General features: G+C 36.9%; 1 protein-coding gene across 11 annotated transcripts in view; it reads right to left on the bottom strand.

Annotated features, from left to right (window-relative positions):
* Nucleotides 1-4,183, bottom strand: part of tenm4 (teneurin transmembrane protein 4) — a 183,352-nt gene extending 179,169 nt beyond the window's left edge. For all 11 annotated transcript variants that reach the window (XM_041258618.1, XM_041258621.1, XM_041258622.1 and 8 more), the window contains exon 1: nt 3,842-4,183. The gene's annotated coding sequence lies outside the window, so the exon portion shown is untranslated. The remainder of the gene's footprint in view (nt 1-3,841) is intronic.
* Nucleotides 4,184-15,847: the final 11,664 nt, after the last annotated feature.

Below are 15,847 nucleotides of genomic sequence, written 5' to 3'. Positions count from 1 at the left end.
TTCTTAGATTAAAGCAAGATCCGAAATATAACACAGACTTTCATTTGATGATTTGACTTGCTGGAAAAACATAGAGAAATCCTATTGGCTAGTTTAGACGTCAATCACCCACTGTTTAAATGACGTAACTGATACACCAGATTCACAGACAGCATGACATATGGGAGGACGTATGCCATACGTTCGCTAGCACTGAAGGGGTTAAGCTGTAAAACCCCCCTATTGTGCTGCTCGGCTAGTTTGACTCTTTGAAAAATGAGTTGTCACACATGATAAAGCAAGTACGTGATATCCCTGGGAGTGAAGTCATCTGAGAACACACCTGTAATACAACCCTTGGTCAAAATGACACAGATCAACACAAAAATGATAAGCTCATTTCAATTCGAAAAGGACATCCCAAGGAACCATTTCAGTGTGTGGGCTCACTTTGGTGAGCCAAGTTAATGGCTGCTCATATTGTGAAAGAGTAGTTTCTTAATACGGATCCTAGTTTCGTATACTTGTGAAATGTGAGCATTAACTAAATTGACTAAAGGCTCATAAAATACCTGTCAAGAATCTGTAATTACAGACTAAACCATCAGACTAAACCATCTTTGGCAGCCAAGGAATAAATTAATCTTTTGGTAACCATCCAAGGCAATGCATACTCCCATGAAAACACAAAGACGCTACCCTTGAAACACAAATTTTAAAAAATGATTTTAAAAAATCCCAAATCACTGAATTAAAATACTTCATAAAGGAAATAACACAAAACGACTTCCTTATTTATAATACCAGGAAAAGTGAATCTGGATCTGCAGGATTCTGATTCTGAGATCACGACAGAAAAATAAGTTTTCCATCTTGTTTGCGGATACAGTCAAACCTAATTAAAATGACTGTTCAAGACACCGTGGGTCACCTGGACAGGTGTTTGATTAGCTAGTCGATTCAACATTGGCAATGTATTGTACTATAGCTGCAGTCATTGAAGTGTTCCCTACACCCAGATGCATTAACGGTTGTCTGAGCTTTTTTTATGCAGAGCACTTGTGTTGTGGCTGCTTTCAGTAGTCATCAAGTTGTGTCGTGACAACCCAAAGAACACAGCGCTGCACTCAAAGGGTCAGACTCAATGAGGACAGAACAACTCGAGACCCTTCCTTTCCCGCCTCTGCAACTCCCTCAGAGTCCACGGTGATAGTGCCCTCAGTGTTACATAAGCTTTACATCCTTAGTTCTGACACTCTCTGTCCTGTCTGAGCTGAAGTTGCTGACTTTAATTCCAGCCAGTGGAGCTGCTTGCCACTGTTTGTTAGGCAAAGAGGAAAAAGCATTCAGAACTGAGTCAGTGAGTAGCGTTTTTCACCAACTCTAGCTTTAATTTACACCCTGCATAAAGGATGGCTTTAAGGGAGCAGAAGTGCCTCTGGGACACTATGACCCAGGTCATATCTTATTGCATTTATCAGGGATGAAAGTTGATCATAGCAGCGATTCATCTGGACACAAGCCCTCTGTGCCACCCAGGCTGCTTTACATGTTCTAAACAGGGCTATAACAATGAAATCCGATGTTACCATAAACCAGCTGCTGAATAAGGAGAAGCTCTCCATCTCTCTCACCACTTTGCAATCCCAAATTGCCACTGCTCCGTGACTTGCAGCAGCCATTATTATTAAATAGTACATAACTAACAGACCCACCCACCCACTCCCACTCCCACTCCCTCATGGACCATGCCATTCTTTCCTGACAGTATTAAAAACAATGAAATCTTGTAACTCATCAGAAAGGGCATAGCTAAGAAAAGAGCAACTTAATAAGTGATAACAAATGCAAATGTGTTCTATAAAGCTTTGCTTTGCTAAAACAACAACCCAGATAATTTGTTTACCTCTGCAGAGAACACCATTTCACACTCTATGTTCATTGTTTGCCAGTATTCTATTGACCTCAAATGTTTAGTTTTTTTTACAAAAGGGTTGATATCCATCTTCATCTTATTATTGGTGTTGTTGTTGTTGAGAAAACAGTTCAAAAACTATCCAGGAGTCAGTTCACAACATCCACCAGTCTACCAAAAAAATAACAGGAACTAAAGCGCTAACCAACATTTGAATTATTTATATTTAGTACCTGCACCTTTATTACAAATGAAACCATACAAATACACATTTACAAATTGGACTGTTGTTGGTCTACCATGTCTTTCTATATATATATATATATATATATATATATATATATATATATATATATATATATATATATATATATTATATATATTTTAGCTTTAATCAATTGATACATTAGCGTATGTTTGGCATATTGATTTAAAAATATTCTCCAACTCAACAGTTTCTATTTGATTAGTCATCAAACAAACCACTAATTCCCTCCAGTCGGACAGTACCAAAGTACTGTGCTATAAACAAGCCTAACACCTCTGGAATAAAGCCTAAACTGGTGTATTTTATTCGACATGGTTTTTTATTATTATTATTATTATTATTATTATTATTATTATTTATTATTATTATTATTATTATTATTATTATTATGTAGCATTCTGGTTTTAGGCAGATTCATTTCAAAACCTCAATGGCAAAATTGTATTATAGTAAAGAGACTGGTTTATTACATGCACATCATCACTCTGTTCACATTGCTTCTTGTTATAACTCTCACGCTGCACGGCATGCTCACCCTCAGACATACTGAGTTCTGTCTAAACCACTCAAGAAAAGTTTAAAATGATGGACGCCTTTTAGCAATAAATAAATAATAGCAAAAAAAAAAAAATGTAACTTGAAATAATAAACATTTCACAAATGATGCGAAATGAGTCTGCCTTCTTTTTAAGACCCGTCACAATCTGCTCAAAGCGTGTGATAAAAGCACGTTTTTCACGCGTTTAGACACATTTTTCTCCTACCACTCAAAGCACTTTAAAGGAAGGAGCTATAACAGTCCTGTGTGATTACAGAGAACAGCTGAGATTTGGAATGATTTACACACGGTAGAAATTATAATGTTACGTTTCTCCCGGCTACAAAGTAAATCATCTAGTGGAGTGATATATTACACTTTTCATGCTGCTGGTTCTATTTCAAGCATATAATAATAATAATAATAATAATAATAATAATAATAATAATAATAATAGAAAAATATATACGAATGCCAAGAAGACAATTACAGTAATGATTGTTTTCTTGTGGCTGTGTTTGATAATTACGACGTTTGTTTGTCAAAACAACAAATTGCAAATTTCAGAATTTAAAAAAATAAAAATAAAAATAACAAAATCCACGTACGATTCAGATACAACATAATAGATACAGGAATCGAATTTAGAAAACACATATGTATCCATCGATTTAGATGAGCAACACACATTCACCCTCCAACGTTCACGCCAAATCTGCAACTATTTATTACAACCCAAATTCACATTAACAGTGTTATAACCCGCCGGCTGCATGTACAACCCTATATACTCCTAGGGTTACAAGCCAATTGTGTCAAAACGACGAGTCGGTTGCGTTTGAAAATGCTTTTGAAAACCCGAAATAATTACGCTGTACTGTTTAATCAAATGTTTAAGGATAAAAAGCTGGGCATAGAATAAAACACTACTGAAGACAGAACGAGACGCGTTTGTAACGGAGTGGTAGAACTCGCACGAGCCGCTGGTAATGTTAATCTGCATGGATGGGATGTGAAACGTTTTGATTGTATTGCACGCTGGTGCACAGTGAGCTACAGCAAGCAGTACGCGCACAGCTGCAGAACGATGCTTGCCCGCATCCCTTACACACATGCACTTTTAACAGAAACACAAGCTTACCATGCTGCAGTCACATCCAAACGATTTCCTCGTGTTTTGGCAGGGTCCGATATCTCTGACCGAAGACCACCTCTAAAATGTCAGTGCAGTGCGTTAAGCAGACAGTGGTTCTCTCATTGCTGCTTCATCAAAAACAGCAAACACGCGGCATTCAGGAGAAAAGAGGCACAGAAAGAAGGGAAAAAAACACAGTATGTCCAGGCTTCTCATAAGACATCAGGAAGCTTTCTTTGTGCAGAATACCCGAGAGATCGCAGTGCTGAACCCAAAGACCTGTTGTCTCAGTAATCACAGACACAGGCACACACACACACTGCCTAACTCATAGCGAGGTAGGGTGAACCAGCCTTGAGTAGAAATTGCCTTGGAATGACAAGTTGCATACATGCATTCAGCGCTGGCCTGTACCACCACTGAGGTGACGTGGGGGTGTGTTGCCATCCTGCAGGTACTGTACCAGCATAAAGCTTCGAAACATTTTGTTTTGTTTTTGAAATCCCAAATGCACATTCACTTTAACGTCGACATTAGTTGATTTTTTTCTTCTTCATGACGTGTTGCAACTCAGCAATATTGCAGTACACTATGACTTTTATAAGTTCCTTTGTGCCATTATTTGAGTGAAGTTCTTCCAAGAACGCGTAAAACGAAGCCCCCGATTATTTATTTTCTAGTACACTCAGATAGGCCAACACTGGAACATTATATAACGATGTTAAACTGTTTGAGAAAATTTTGTTTAAAGAAATAGATATTCAGCAGTCAATCACAACATGTTTTAGTACAAATATTTATTGAGGAAAATGCGGAGTATGCACAAATACATAGAAGTATTGTCTATATACGCATTCATTTGTACACCAAGGGGCACCACAGGGTTAAAACTGTCCAGACAATTTTATATCTGTGGGACAATTTTTTTCATTGCCCCTTTAACCATTGCAAAGTAAGCAGTCAGTGCTCAGGAAACTGTCTTTGACATGACTGGGTCATATTCGCACGTTTCCTTACAATAATGAACTGCTCTGTACGAAACAATACTTGCACACTCTCTGTATCATATTGTGGTTACATACAATATGATATGTAACGTCGCTCACACAGCCTCATCGTTTTTCTTGACGTATTCTATAGACACCAACTTACTTGGTGTATAAATACAACAGGTAGATCTCACAGCCTGTTTCGAACCTTCACAAACATAGCTGCTCTAATGCATGCAGTGTATTTAAGGCAAAAACAGAAATATTTATGTAAAAAAGCACACTTTCACCAGCTACTTCGTGGGGGGGGGCAGAGGCAGAGCTCCCATAGATGATGTTAGAGACATCATAGTTGAGAGACAACATTAGTATCTTTGTAGCCAACACTTTTTTGTCAGCAATCTCAGTTTTTCCCTTCAAGATCTGCAAAGACTTATTTCTAGTTCAAGGCGACCTTTATCTGTATGAATTATTTCGGAACTGCAGTTTCATACATTCAATGCAGATTGCCGTCTTCGGGGTGCAGAATTAAGAGAGCGAGAGGTACGGTGTTCTTGGGAATTCTCTTCTTCCTCTGTAACAGGGAAAAAACTTGTTTAACAAAAAATATACCGGTGAAGAATAAAATGATGTTGTGATGCAATGTAGATTTATTTATGTGCAGACACACATACACTATACAGGAAATACACGGGCTTGTCTATCACAAGATTTGAAACAGGAACACCAAATACACTCATTACATACTTAAATGAATGCATATTAATCATTTTACCTGGATCAACAATATCCTTCACTGGGCTGCTTTCTGCTGGGGCTTGTGATATTAAAGTATCACATCCCCCCAAACCACCCTCCGTGACAGACGTTCCCAGTAATTGAGTCCCCCTCTCTTCATCAGTGGAGAGTGGGTAGCAATGGTGACGGGCCTCCACTAGTTTTTTCACTGTCACATTTCCACTGCTGGTGTTTTTCCAGCTCTAATTTCTATAGTCAGTCCATTGTTTTTTTTTGCCTGCAACCATGTTACACAACTTCCTTCACTAACATAACTCATTCTCTTAGCAATTTCGGTCCTGCTGAAATGCTTCCTTTTACCTGATGTTTGAAATGCCATTCTCATGGTATCCGAACACACCCAACCACTTCCCTGGTTAATTATGTTTTTTATATGTTTATGACTTTGAGGGTGTAGCATGTGTTTTGATAGATGTACATTACTTATATTGTTAAATAATTAGTCAAGGCAGTGCAATGCTATGCTTGTGGTGCAGTGCCAAACGTTTCATTTACATGGGAATAAATTAAATAAACAAGATGGAACATGGGATAGCGGGACATTTCAAACTGTAGTTTCTGTCTGTTACATGAGTAAAGATTATGCAAACATTCTTTTCTAGTCCATTCAAAATACATATCCTTGTGTGATTAATACATTTTCAGATAATATGGCATTGCTATCTGACCTGGTGTTTAGAAACTCAGCACCGACACTGATTCGAGTGGATTGCTGGATGAATTGGCAGGTGATAAGTGGTCAAAATACCTACCGTCACCACAGTTACAACCTCGCAATATAGAAACCAGCCCCTGGTTTCTGACAAAGTAATACTGACTGCAGAAAAGACCTGAAGAAGAATGTTAGCATACATTTCTGTTAATAGTAACAATAATAACAATATGAATGAAAACGCTTAAACACCAGGATTAAAAAATCGTAACTCTCATCAGCACAATGACTTTCTTGTAAGCTCTTTTAATACAACCAAAAAAACAATAAAAAATGCCGTGCCATGTGAAAACTAGCAACTCCAGTAAACTTCAAGCTACAGCAGAAGTAAGAACTTTTCTCATTTCTGATTGGTCTTCCTCTGTAAAGCCAACATGGCCTCTGGCATCCTAAACAGCCACTAGAATGTGTAAATAAACCAAAATTAAATTGTGATAGCTGCAAAATGATCTCTCCATATCTTTAGAATCTTCGCAAACTTGTTGTTTTGGATTTTTATTTGGCTTTATTGTGGTAGTTCTCGAACAACAGAAAGGGCCTTTTGTTTTTAAGTGAGTCCTGTCACTAAATCCTCAGCTATATCAAACTCATTCATTATGCCAAAGTTCTCCAGAAGGTGATAAGCTGTGGTCAAAAGTTCCTTTCCCTAAAAGTCCTAGCTTGGTTACCCTGAGAACATGAAGCCAGACAGAGGCCTATGTGTGATCTGATTCAGTGCATTATCCCTCAAAGCTAATCTCGGCCAGGCTTAGGGTCTTACCCCTGGCTGCCTGTGAAAGGATGAGTGAAAAGTTAAATATTCTTTCAAATGTAAAACTGCAGGGTTGAATTGGGCACAGCATTCAGTTAATGTGGGATTTGGATAAGACCCTTCGACTTGTGCTAGTAGGGGAGGAGGTTGGCCTCATTAACAAGGGCCCTGAGTGATTGGGGGTAAGTCAGGGTTGGGCCAGAAACCTGTGGTTAATAAACTGAGTGTGCCATACAAGAAATGAGGCTCCAACATTATAATTCATTCAGCAAAGAACTCTGATTTTATTTCCATTCCAATTTATGTGTAATTTATAACCTCCAGGAATTTAGGTATTACAATTGACTAAACCCAATGCCATAGTCACAAATGAACAGGAAGTGAGCATAACTTGTTTTGCAGTACTGAGTAATACGATGTATTTTTACAGGGCATACGACTACCCCTTTTTGAATTTGTATCTGTAAAAAAAAAAACAATAATAATTTGGTTGTTTACCAGCAATGCCGTTAAAAGCATTGCATTTACTTTTAAAAAATTACCCTTGCATGATGCTTTCTCAGACCTGACAACTGTGGTTTAAATCATTAGGAAATAAATATTTCTCGATGTACATGGACTACATGGTGTAGATTGTATTATAACTGAACACATTTTTTTGTGTCTACCTTGGAAAGTTTGGCAGCCACTTCTTTAGGGTAGCTGCCATTTAATAAAAAAAAAAGTTTCTGTGACTGTCCCACGGGGATTGTTTTTTCTGTAAAAGAACATAGAATTTATTTCAAAGACTCAACAACCTAGTTGTTGGAAAATTGTGAAGCTTAATGCCTTGAATATATAATATATATATTATATATCTATATATATATATATATATATATATATATATATATATATATATATATAGAAATAACCATCACTGCAAAGAAGAGCAGAACAAAAGATTTGTAAAAGTGTGCAAACAGAATGGTTTAACAGCCATAGGAAATGCAGATACTTCTATGATAACAGCAACTCTTTTAACTCAGTTTTGTAAACACTGATCTTGCTATCTAACTTTTAGACTACATACAGGACTCATCTAGCACTGTTTCCCATTTTTTTAATCAAAGTTATCGGAGCTGTTGACATTTCTGGGACACCAAATTTAACATATATTTCACTGACTTAGTGAAACCGCTGCTGAAAATATTATTAAAAATGCATGTTTGTGCATGCTCTTTCAGTCGATAGCAACATTATACATAAATTAAAAACATCTTGTAACAGATTTCTCTGTTAAAAAGCTATGTGCACATCATTTGTATTGTTATTTCCTATTATATTGTAATCGATTGGAAATTTGCCACGGCCCACCTTAGAATATTATAATTATACTGGTTTAATGGTATGGTATTGGGAAACCATTACACTGGCCAGCTATTGCAGGATCAACTGCAGCTGGTCTGCAGTGTCTGTGTGGTGGTCCTGTTTAAAACACTAACATGCTTTTGACCTACTGTTCTTAACTGCTTTTTAAAACCAGTAACAGCTCAATCAACTGGGCTGGCTTTCACAGTAGTGAGCCAAACGGAGGTCAAACAGTCAACAGTATGTTTTTGCTGTCAAAGGCAAATTCTCAGTGGCTTCCATCATATGTTGGGTGTTTGCATTGCAATGAAGTACGTTGAAAGGAAAATTAAAAACATTTCTAATGAACAACTTTTATCCTGCATGATAGCCTTTGATGATCTTTACTTTGTGTTTTACCTCTACACAATACATACATACCTTTTCAGTGTAACAAGCCAACATCATCACTTAAGTGCCATGCCTCTGCTTTCAAACAAAGGCTGTTGTGCAGGTGGGAATCCTACAGGACACATAACAGAACTCTCCCAATGCTAGCTCTTCAGAGAATGATAAAAGAGCTTGTTATGCTTCTCTTCTGTCTGTGCTGGCTCTGTGTAACACACAGATTGTAGTACCAATGTCACAGATGGCCCATCCTTCACACCAATTTGTGTTTCTAAAGACGCTGGACTGGCAACGCTACAAAATGAAGTTTCTCAAATATTTACTTGCTGTAAAAGCTTGAATGATATACGTTTTTACAATCATTCTTACTCATGTGCTATGCACAGGAACTGAACCACAATGCATATCAGTATAAATTATATTAGCTCTTCAGTACTGTAGTTCGATGCTTAATCAGTCGAAGTAAAGGGAATGGTGCCCGACTACAGCAGAAGTATCCTGGACTGGAACTGCAACTTGAACATCAAGGACTACGGTGCCACACGTGTTTAACCCCTTAAGCAACATAAGGAGTTTCTTCTTAAAATACGTTTGAAAGTGGCTCAAGTATCACAAGAAAACTGGCAATTGGGATGACCAGATCCAACCTGTAAGCCCTGTTTCGTGCATCTCATTGCAAAAATAAGAAAGTTAGCACAATGTTTTATTTGTGGGACACATGTCCCTTGTACCTTAAAGGGTTAACAAAAGACAAATGTTTCAGAAGACAGCTACTGATTGGTCAATGTGCGATAGGGAGGGACTAGTGACTGATAGGAGAAGGTGTTGACTGCAGAGGATTGCTGAAGGTCATTAACTGATATATACAATAATATAAGCACTGAATGCAGGTAGTAGATACAGGTAGTAGAGACAGCTGTATCATTCTGAACAGTGGGAAACACCCAGTCACATTTTATGCACCCCACAGTAATGATTTTGGACTCTCAGTAACACCCCAGCAGCCTCTTTCTTAAAGGGACTTCTTTCTAATATTTAATTTCTTACTTGTTTATAATCATTTGTTGTTTATTGTTGTTACTGATTAGGTCATTATTTTTAGGGTGCCGTGGTTTTTCACAAGTGCAAGCTGCCGCCAACAGGAGAAGAGACCAGGAAATGGAAGGAGTACTTGCTGTTTTTGTAAATGTCTTCCATGAAATCAGTCTTGATGTTAAAAAAAATATGTATATTACAGGCTGGATTCTCTGGATCACATAGTTCAGCCTTTTCTTTTCACAGAGTCAAACATGAGGTACAGTATGCCGTTTTGCTAATTGGCATTGATTACCATTAGTTAGTAACTCCCATCCCAGGACGGTAATTAAGACCCCGAACTTGTAAGTTATACAGCACTAATGATTTGTGACATTACCAGGAGTGTTGCTCCATCTGCATGTCATTGTCTTATTCTTCACTGTTCAGATATATTTCCGTGTTCATTTACTGCTTCAGTGGTGATGGTTCTTGCAGACTTTGGGGTCAAGTCGAACCAAAATTTCCCTGCAGGGAAATACATTTTTAGTTTGCAAACTTCTCCCTAAATGAACTTCCCTCCAAGTCAATCAACTCAAATTCACACATTTTCCAGCTAACATCGCTAAATTCACATAGAAGGGACGTGTCGGATTTAAATTAGGAATGGTACCGACTGTACTCTCCTGGTATTCAAATGAAACAGATTGGCCAAAACTTTCCTGAACATCCCGCTAAGAACTTTGCCAAATAAAGGTCACGGAAGTGGAAAATAAAGTCGGAAAATAAACAAGCCAGATTCCTACAAAGATTCAACTGATCACAGACAGAAAATGAATATACCAAAACAGTGCTCAAGCCCATAGACTTTGGGGACCTCGGTTCAAATTGAAGAGTCTGCAACACAAACCTTAAGGCAGAACTATCATAGTGGCTTAGTAGAAGAACATGCACAACAATGGGCTGTTCTTCTCCACTCCCTAACCACACCCAATCTGTATATTTTGTACTTTGCTGAACTTCAATCAGCTACCCTGCAACCCCCCGCTATTTTTAAAGTTGATCGACTGCAGGGATGTCAGTACTAGGAAGTGTGAGGGAAGTGAAGAGCAGGAGGTTTCAATACTCCACTGCAGGGAAGTTAGCTTGATCGACTTGCCTCCTTCATATTTGGTGTAATTTGTAAATGATCTCATCAGTGCCCCCTAACGACATTTAGTAACAGAGTTGTTGGCGTGCCAGGCATGGTTTATTCATTTTACTGTATTTCATCTTTAACACAAATTACAGTAATTCAATTCAGACAAAAAGGTTGAACCAATTCTCACTGGTTTACATTTAAAATACAATCTGTAGCTGGATTTTTTTTTTTTTAATGTAATCTTTTTAAATGTAGTAGGATAATAAAAAGCTAGTAAAGATACTTTATTTGACCTGATTCTCACTCTTGTATCCTCTTTATGTCTATGATATTGTATTGCAGTGATCTCCAGCTGCAGACTAGTGTTTATGTTTTTTAGAGTGCTCGGTAGGGATACTCAATGAAGAGTCTTGATATGCAAAGCAACTAATTGCTTGTGATGTGCTAGTGCTATTTGATTGCCAGACCACACATCAGCATTCGTGCTTCAACTAATAGATTGTAGATGTGTGAGAATTACAACAGGAGTAATGCACTTTTAGCAAAGTTGCCCAAAGGTTGTATAATGCTGTCCAATGTTTGTATTTTTTAAATGGATAGTCCTTAGAAGAGACCTTTCTTACTGTTACCCCTTTACCACATTGAAAAAGACCTGCAGTGTCATGTACTTGTGTTGTGCTATTTGACTGCAGTTACAGGTAAATGGCAGGTAGCTAATATTATCATTTCAAGATGTGCCATATCTCTTCTTCCTGTGTATATCAACTATTCAGATGGCTGTGAGGTTTCGGTTGATCGATACTGTGTTGCTGTTGTTTGATTTTTGGTTTCAATCATCACGTCCCGGCTGAACCCTGAAGCCTCAATAGACTCTCATACATGTCTCCCCTTAACCATTAACCTGTCCCCCTGTAACACACTGCCCCTAGTGGTTATAAAGAATACATCAGTAAAAATAGCACATTAGAACAGATGTGGCAGTTCTTAAATCCACTGAAGGGTTAAGTGGTTAATAAAGGAAGACATGTTTTCTTGTGGAAGGACCTCACTGCTCCTAAAACAATATTTTATCCCCATTCAGTTTCCCTAATTCTAATTCCAACTAAAAGACTATAAATGCAGTCATTTAACGAATCAATCAATTAAAAAAAAATGTATCTGTCACCCCCCTGTTTGCAGTGTAATAATATAGGAGATCTTGGTCTTGTCTATTCACTGTCATAGCAGTTTTCTTCACTCAGTAATAAGATCAGCGCCCTTGTCCTGCTCCAATGTGATTGATGGAAGATTAAAAGGATTCAAACAATTCTAATTTCCTTTTGGGTTGTTTCCGAAGACTGAGGCACTTTTAACACTCTGCTGTCATCCCATTTCAAGTCCCAGTACTGGTGCCAGTGCTGACACTGTGCAGATGAGATCACTGCAGAAGACGAATATGAAACAAAGGTAAAACACTGAGACAGAAGCTTATCGGCTAACCAGGGCACAGGATAAAAAAAAGCAATTATCTAAAATCTCTTATATAATTTTCTCTGTGGAGATAGTTTTAATCTTATCATCACCTGCTTTGTGTGTGTGTGTGTGTGTATATATGTGTATATATATATATATATATATATATATATATATATATATATATATATATATATATATATATTATATATATATTTATATGGGAATTTATAAAATAACCAGCATGGAAAACTAGCAACCTGTACAGCTATGTTGCCAAAAATGTTACAAAATAAAATATGTACAGTACAAGAGACAAATACAGCATTATTTAAAATAATACAGAATCACCTATCCAAAATAAGAAAATAACCAATAGTTCAACACTTTACAAAAAAAGTAAAAACATGAATGACCTGCAATTTATAGTTTTAGAAGAAATAAAATTAGGTAAAGTACAGTATGTAAGAATACAGGAAAATAAATGGATAAATAAACTCAATACCATGATGCCTGAAGTTTTAGATAGCAAGCAGTTGTAGATAGTTACATCCTTAACTGTGTATTGAAAGACACCACAAGCACATTAATAGATTTAAATCGTTATCATGGCATTAAAAGCCTATAAGTACCTCGACGGTTTGTTTTCAAACACACTTTCCCTTGACAAGGATATATTAAACATACCGCAATGTTGGGAAGTTGGCTCTTTTGAGCAAAATCTATAATAATGAATGTATTCGTGCACATCAAAGCTTTTTATTAGAAAGGCACTGACAAATATAGGGCAATTTGTACACTGAAGAAAGCAACCACAAATCATGAAGCAGTTCTTAGCAACGGTAAAGCAGCCATCCATGGACTTCTCACTTAATTGTTGATTTATGTGGAGTTGGGACTGGTCGCAAAATAACTGTATTAAAAACAAATCTTAAAAAAGAGGATACAAAGAATTACAGAGACGGAGTTAAGAAAAGTGGATAAACTAAAAAGAGATGATCTAGATATTAAAAATAGAGATAAAAAGGTCAAAAGAGTCCCATTAGTAACGACTTACTCTAAACTTTTGCTTAATAATTCTAAGATAGTTTGGAAACACTTGCAGATTCTACATAATTCAGAACAATTGAAAAAAGTATTTCTTAAGGCACCAGTTGTAGCATTCAAAAGAGAAGCTATTTTGGTTCACAGTAAACATAAAAAAATAATTGACAGAATAGGTTCTACAAATATTTGCACTAGAACATGTCAAGGGTGTAAATACATGGACAGAAGGAATTGTACCCACGTAGACCTCACTGCAAACCACTTTTAAAGACAATTAATAAACCAAAGCATAAAGAAATGAACAAGAATCTGAAGCATTCTTCAAGAAAATTATCTGGTTCAATGAGGCTAAAATCTAACTTTTCCCCAAAAATGGACCACAGTATCTTTGGAGAAAAAAAGGGAAAGCCTTCAGTGAAGAAAACCTTGTACCTACAGTTAAACATGGAGGCGGTTCGATCATGATATGGCGTGTTTCAGCAGGTCATGGACTGGAGACATTCATGTGATTGAAGATCGAGTGAATGCAGCCATGTGTCAAAAGATTCTTCAAAGTACAATAATGCCAACTGCTTGTAGTCTATCTTCCAACACGACAACGAACCAAAGCGTAAGGCGAAGTCAACTCAAGTTCTTGGAAGAAAAAAAAATAAAAGTTCTGGAATGGCCTTCGCAATGACCAGATTTCAATCCAATAGAAATGCTTTGGACTGATCTGAAAAAAGCTGTAGTCATGCCTTGTTAAAAAAAGAAAAAAAAAACTAGATATTCAACTTAACTGAACTTCAAACAAGCGGGATGCAGTTATTTCATCTCTGGCTTTAGATCGGGGCTCTTTGAAAGAGATACTGCACCTTTAATGCCTTTCAATCTGCGCAGAAAGCAAATGCCTCTGCATATCCTTGATAGTGTCTGGAAATGAAGAAGGAACTTGATTCATTTTATGAGGGCTCTTGTATTTCAAAAGAGGAATACTGGTCTTAAGTCATTTTTGTTAGCTGTTTAGTTAAATAAGCATGACAGACAAAGATTGGTTTAATTACTTCTTCCTATATTAAACAGCTTTGAAAGGATTGTCACCCAGCAAATTACTCATGTTAAAGCAGACAGATTTCAAACATTAGAATTAACTGGTAGACTAGAATTAATGGATACTGCACCGGTGAAACTGAGATCCACTCATAGAAAATAAGGAGCATTTGCCTTGTCCTTAATACTGACATCAAACTCCGCTTGAGCTAAAATTTGGCATTAATTCCTGATGGTGTGCACATTAGTCAAACAAATGTTTAGATTTCAGTCCAGCTGGTTTTGACATTCACACAGAGTTGACATGGTTGACTACATTTGGTATAATGCATGTCAGTGGCTCAAAACAAACAAACAAACAAAAAAATCATATGGTTTCAAATCCAAACAAAAGAAATTCGGTTTTACACTAATTTCATATTTTTTCTTAGTTTAACCCTTAATAAAAATATTAATATCGAAGGCATTCCTATACTAGTTAAAAATTGCTTTCTGTAAATATGACACACTAAATATACACCATTGTTTCATTTAATGTTACCACTGGATCTTGATCATTTCCACTGTGCTATGAGTGTAGAGGAGTAATTTGTTGCAATGTTGTCAGTTTGTTATGAGCCAGTGCTTCAATAAGAAGACTTACTGTAAGCAGACCAGTAGGCATGAATGCCTGTGGCCCCTTCTTATAGTCTTGCCTGAACACTGCATAGTCCCTGAATATTATGTTGAAAATGTATGTAATAAAAAGTGTTTCAAAGCCGAGGCAATTAAAATCGGTGAAATGGCAGTGCCCTGTCAGGTAACATCCCAGATCATTTTCACTTGGTTTTCTTTCGTTTTGACAACTTCATTTTCACAAGATTGTAGACAGCAGTGAAAAATTCAAGCTGATCAACAAACTGACAACATGAAAAGAATGTAGAGATCAACGCCCCGTGTTTAAACTAAATGAAAAACACTGCATTATGTAAAGCAGGTGTGTATTACAGAACACGTGCCAACAGAAGCTGACACAAAGCGCTGTGCAACTGAACAAGGTATGCAATAACAGGGTATGCATTAAGAGGGTATGCAATAACAGGGTTTGCATTAAGACAGTATGCATTAAGAGGGTATGCATTTACATGTTAAAAAAAAAAAAACTAAAACAAATCCCCACTAATTCTTTTAAACGCTTATCTTTATTGCTGTGGTGTTCCTCTTGAATTCACTAGGAATTAAAAAAAAAAAAAAAAAAAAAAAAACAATAATAACATTCATTGTAAACTAAATACACAGCACTGGTAGTTGTTCAGATGGTAATCCTATCAACTGTGAAAGTTTATTGAAATTCAAGTTGTCA

The sequence above is a fragment of the Polyodon spathula genome, chromosome 9 (assembly GCF_017654505.1).
Source record: "Polyodon spathula isolate WHYD16114869_AA chromosome 9, ASM1765450v1, whole genome shotgun sequence".
In the NCBI taxonomy this organism is placed as follows: Eukaryota; Metazoa; Chordata; class Actinopteri; order Acipenseriformes; family Polyodontidae; genus Polyodon; species Polyodon spathula.
The sequence above is the reverse complement of the archived record's forward strand: the minus strand, read 5'-3'. Positions and strand labels throughout refer to the sequence as shown.